The sequence below is a fragment of the Notechis scutatus genome, chromosome 7, assembly GCF_049901735.1.
Source record: "Notechis scutatus isolate UNSWTSFEM ecotype Mainland chromosome 7, rNotScu1.2, whole genome shotgun sequence".
Taxonomy (NCBI): Eukaryota; Metazoa; Chordata; class Lepidosauria; order Squamata; family Elapidae; genus Notechis; species Notechis scutatus.
Genome location: NC_142015.1, coordinates 26,226,487 through 26,232,486, shown reverse-complemented (window position 1 = coordinate 26,232,486; position 6,000 = coordinate 26,226,487).

Here is a 6,000-nt window from a genome sequence, read left to right as displayed (position 1 = left end):
CCTCCCCAAATCCATAACTTGGATTCATAAATTCAGAAATACAATAGCCAAGGATCCAGGAGTCGATAACAAATTTTCTACAGGAAGATTTAATTATTTTAAACTTTAATTAATTAATATTACACTTATTTTCTAAAGCACCGGAAGGCAGGACTAGAAACAATGGATGGAAACTGATCAAGGAGAGAAGCGACCTGGGAGAAAGCAGAAACTTCCTAACAGTGAGGACAATTAACCAGTGGAACAGCTGGCCACCAGAAGTTGTGGTTGCTCCATCACTTTTAAGAAGAGATTGGACAGACACCTGTCTGAAATGGTATAGGGGTTCTTGCTTCAGCAGGGGTTGAACTAGAAGACCTCCAAGGTCCTTTCCAGCTCTATTCTGATTAATCAATTAATTACATTTCTGCATTCTGACAGATGCTAGGAAAAAAATGGTAATGCTAGAGATAACAATGTCCTTAAGAAAGGAAATATTCAACATATCTATCTGGGAGATGAATCACACCAACTCATTCAGCTACCCTGTTCTTGCCACACAATCACAACTCTTGCAGGTGCCCCAAATCTACCATGACCTGACACTCAACCAGAACCAATTCCCCCAAAGGTCAGGAGGGCCTCAGGAGTGGAGAACATAGCCCAACCCTCCTGAAAAGCATAGGACCTTCTTCTTCCCAGACTTAATTTTGCTTTAACAGAAGCTCCAAAACAGCTTCATTTGCCGTAACAAATTGCTCATACGCCATAAGCCAGCCTCTGTCAGTGAGCTCTTGCTTCCCCTGTGGCTTTTTCTATCAGCTCTGTAGCCTAATTGTGCAATTGCGAGAAAGCCCTTTCTGTAATCTTCATCACATCCCTGACAAACAGCCTCATAATTGGTGGAAGCTTGAATTTTTGAATCGTTCGCTCCATCTCCAATGTGCTAAAGCAGGGGTCTCCAACCTTAGCAACTTTAAGACATGTGGACTTCAACTCCCAGAATTCCTCAGCCAGCTTTGCTGGCTGAGGAATTCTGGGAGTTGAAGTCCACAAGTCTTAAAGTTGCCAAGGTTGGAGACCCCTGTGCTAAAGGACCTCAGGTCTCCCCCCCACAACTCCATCTGCTATTGGGGTTCCTCACTTCACAAGACCCAATTCCTGGGCATCTTCTGAACCCAAGTCTAGATGAAGGGCGTGACTGTACAGTGAGAAGCTAGCTCTTCTTGGACAAATGTCTCAATGGACACAGAAGAGGGACACACTCTTGATCACACTCGCAGCCGCCATCTTGTCTCTTTTTACACCAACACACCTGTGAGCATCCCAGCCCAATTCTCTTGGTGGGTTGCATAGAACAGGGAGCCCTGTCAGTGGTGGGATTCAAAAAAATTAGTACCAGTTCTGTGGGCACGGTGTGTCTTGGTGGGCATGGCATGGTAGGCATGGCAGGGGAAGGATATGTAAAATCCCCCTTCCCTCCCCACCCCACTAACCTGCTTTCCAGCTCCGTTCTCCTGTGCAGGGCAACCAAAGGAGACCCAGCCAATCAGCTGGGACTCAATGGGAGGCAGAGAAGAGATGGGGGCGAGGCCAGTCAGAGGTGGTATTTGCCGGTTCCCCAAATTACTCAAAAATTCCTCTACCGGTTCAGGAGAACCAGTCAGAACCGGCTGAATACCACCTCTGAGTCCTGTATGTGCTTTAAAAAAAAACCTTCTTCTCTTCTAAAGCAAAAAAATATGCTAGCATTCCCTTTCTCTGATGAGCGCTGAATTTCTCTGCTTGTACTGTGAATCTTTTTCCAATGACTTTGCGATCAATCCCAAGAGACGCTTCAGAAAGAGACAGTAAAAGGGAAGATGAGCTGCTGTCAAGGACGGGGAAACACACAGAGAGAGAGAGAGACACACACCTCACCCCTTCAAGCAGGGGCCTGCAACCTTGGCAACTTTAAGACTTGTGGACTTCAACTCCCAGAATTCTATGAGTTGAAGTCCACAAGTCTTCAAGTTGCCAAGATTGGAGACCCCTGCCTCAAAGAGTGGGAGATAAAGTGTCCAATGGATTTTCTTCCCTGGTTGAAGAAGGGAAATTTTCTATTTTCCTGGGGGCCCAGAAAGATTCCTAGTGAAAGGCTTAGGTGCCTGCAATTTGCAAGGCAACACACCAAAACATGGAGGGGGCTGTTTCTCCTTCAGGGAAGCCCAGAATTGGTGGCTCTGCTGTGGCTCGGTTTCCTTGGAAATTGCTGGCATCATCTTCAAGCCCCGTGGAATGCCAAAAAAAGGGGTCAACGCAACATTTGTCAACAAATGAAAGAAAGAGGAGGGTTTGTCACAAACACAATAATTTCAAGCATTTAGCTAAGTTGAAAATGCATCTGTGATGAGTTTCAGAACATCAGAAGGATTGTTGTTTTTTTTCTTCCTGAGGGCAATTTATAATTTCACATATGGCAACTCAGAATTGCAAACACCGAGTTTGCAAACGAAAGAGACTGTATAAACAGTTTTTCTTTTGAATGTATCTTACTGTCCCATCCTCAAGCATGGTTACTCCCCATCCTACACCGCTTGGTTTATTATTTCAACAGTCCTCTGAAATAGATTGAGTTGAGCAATAGCATCAACTGCAGAATCTGGGACCCCTTATTGGTCTTACCCCCTAACCACTAGGCATTGCTGTGATGACCAACGGAATATTAGTAGCTCAGGCTTGACCTGTGGAGACCTCACTGAGCTTGGTTGTTTCTTGCAGACTGGTCATTACCCAACAATGCACTGATGATGCTACCTAGTTGGGTCATGAAACGTCTGCAAGAATACAACCAAGCTCAGAGTGTCAACTCTGAATCGAACCTGGCTGAAGCCATCTTTTGCTGCTTCATAGTTGCCACGTACTCAGGGGGGAGGATGAGGGGGACATACCTAAACTGACTTGCAGACAAAACAAAGAGTTCTCCCATGGGAACCAAGGTCATCCCAACAGATGGCAGGTGAAGGAGGACTAAGGAGCCTGCCAACCACTACTACTGGAGAATGTCACCATCCACCTTTGCCTTTACTCCTGAGTCGACTCTTGTTCCTTAACTGTTCCCTTCTCCTGGCAGCTCTGCGCATGCACACATCAGGAACAGGCTCCAGCTGTTCTTCTGCCCCACTGATCTCTGACTCTGAAGGCAGCTGATAACTGTTGGATGGCCCTGGCCCCATCTCTGCCTCCGACGCAGAGCCCTCGTCAGAGCCTTCCCCCGACTCCAGGACTGGCCCATGTTCCTCCCCAACCTTCTCACTATCTGAGTGCATTGCCAGCTCTGCTGGCCACTGGCGGGCCACAACAACCAAGGACCCCACAGTGCTGTGATTGCAGGTAGGATCATCCTTGTCATGGCCAAGATTGAGGGTTGAAGACCCATGTGGGATGTGAAAAACAAAAGAGGCTGGACCTCATGTCCCATGGAAGGAAGAGGAAGAAGGTTTACAAACAGAGTTCTCAAAATTAAAAAAAAAAAGAAAAGAAACAAGGAAGTGAGATTCTTTGGGTCATACCTTTCATTGCACTCCCTATAGACTTCCAGAGGACCATTTCACATGCCATACCAACTTTGAAAAGAGGGTTTGGAACAGATTTAGGGGACTGCCGGGACTACTACCCAAGACGTCTATATCTTAGGTATTACAGATTTTGGAGACGATCTGCCACTCCGAATGGTGAGAATCCAGCATGAGGATTTCCCAGGGCACCTGGGTGGCCATGCTGGAAAAAAAATATGCCTGTATTTGATCCAGTGAGGATTTGCTTTTACTTAGATGTTGCAAATCTAGGAGATTTAACATGAATCACAGGCAACTTTCTTCTGTCTCTCTTCCCTGATGCTGGGCTGTTACATACCATCTGATTTAACTGTCTTTTCACTGGAGGTTTACAAGTCAACACCCCCTATTGTTCCAGTCCTACTTTCTGCCCGGGAGGGGCACACACACACACACACACACATACCCCATTACAGACCATCTTGATGAAATTCCCACCCTCCCCTTTTTTGGGTGGGTCTCCTCACTTTTCCCCTTTATTTCCCATGCCATCTTCTGAGATTTGACGATGATCAGAAAGGCTGTTGAGTTGAGCCACTTCTAGCGCTCCAGGAAAGTGTGGTGTTTCCTCCTTGAGCAGCGGGTTGGACTACAAGACCTCCAAGGTCCCTTCCGACTCAGTTATTCTGTGGTTCTGGAAGGGCAATCCACCTCAAGGCCCACGTCCTTCTTGACTGTGGGCCTTGAGGAGCACTGCCCTTCCAAAACCGCAGAAGCACGGAGTTTATTCTGTGGTTCTTCGTGAATCAGGCACACAACCATCTCCCAAGTGCCATCGTGCGTTAGGATACGAACAGCCTGACAATTGCTGCTAGGGATCCAGATTAGAGAGGGTCCCTTCTGGCTTCCCTTTTTTCTTCCCTTAAGGTTGTTTCACTCTTATTTCGCTCCCTCCCCCCTCCAGCTCCTATATAAATCCCTCCCCTAATCAAATGGATATCTCTGCAGGGGAGAATTAGAGACGTGTCCAATTTTCCTACATTGAAATGTATCCAAGGTGCCAATGGATTTGTTTGCTGGAATTACTTCCTGATTAAGAGCACCATGTTAAAAAGCAGGCGGCACAAGGGCCTCCTAGAATGATTTCCCAACTGTAATGTATGCATGCTTGTACGTGCAACTATAATCCTGCAAGAATAATCTCCTTTTCCTTCTGGTGCTTCTGCCTCTCCTCCTCCTCCTCCCCACCTCCTCCTCCTCCTTTGCATTGGCCCAGTTGGTTGCAGGGGTTGCTTGCCTGTTGTGTTTTGATGTGCTTGCCCTGTTCACAGGACAAAACCATCAATACCAGGGGCTTAGTGTTCGGACAGCTTGTGGCACTGAAGGACATAATCCTGCAACAGTAGGGATCCAAGTCCAATGATGCTCTTATCCATTCACTCATGTCTAACAGAGGATTCAGTGCTTGTGTGAATCTGGCCTCTATCTCTGCTCTGCTGGAGATGGTGCAGAGAAGATGCGAGGAAGACTCTGCTTGTTACGCAATGCCATCGCAATCCACTTTCTTCAGAGAACAAACGTTTCTTGAGTGCAAGTTTCGGAGGCAAGCCAGGAGGAGATGGGCTTGTAGATTTCATCTCACTCCTTCCCTCCCATTCCTTGTGTCTCTCCATTTCGGAGATCTGCTGGGAAGAGGATTTGAAAGTCTCTATAGGAACCCAGATCTATTAACTTGCAAAATCAATGCGAAGATGGCTTTTCAGAATTGCTCACAGCACCACATGCCACAAGTTGCATTAATAATTCCTCTGTATGCCAGTGTTTCTCAACCTCCACAAGTTTTAAGGTGGGTGGACTTCAACTCCCAGAACTGAGGTGTTCAGGTGTCCCACAAAGTCAAGAAGTTGAAGGTGGGTGGACTTCAACTCCCAGAACAGAGGCATTGAGGTGTTCCTCAAAGTCAAGAAGTTTAAGATGGGTGGCGTTGTTGGCTGGGGAATTCTGGGAGTTGAAGTCCACCCATCTTAAACTCATGGAGGTCATGGAACACTGATACAGACCCAGCCAAGCAACCCAGAAGAGGGTGGTGTCATTTCTTCCTTCCTTTTCCTTCCTCCTCTCCCTCCCCCTCCCCCTCTTCCTCCTCCTCCTTGCAAATCCAGTTGAGTCTTGCAGCCCAGGTGACAAGCCATTTCTCCCCAAATCCTTCGCAAAAAAACATTTAGGATGGACGGAGATTCTTCTGAGTTGCAATGCATTCCAGACATTCTCTCTTGAGGCCTCCTTTCCTTCCCCTGGAGGGCCTTGAATGGAAACAGATGCTGCTTAAGCTAAGCCAAAAAGTGACGGTTCCCAACTCAGATGAAATGAAGCCACTGCGAGGTGGGATTTCTTGGCTGAAAAGGTACGAGATGAAAATTAGTCATCTCAAAGGAAGGGTGTCTATGTGGGAAGTGCATACTCGACTTAGAACCACAATTGAGAC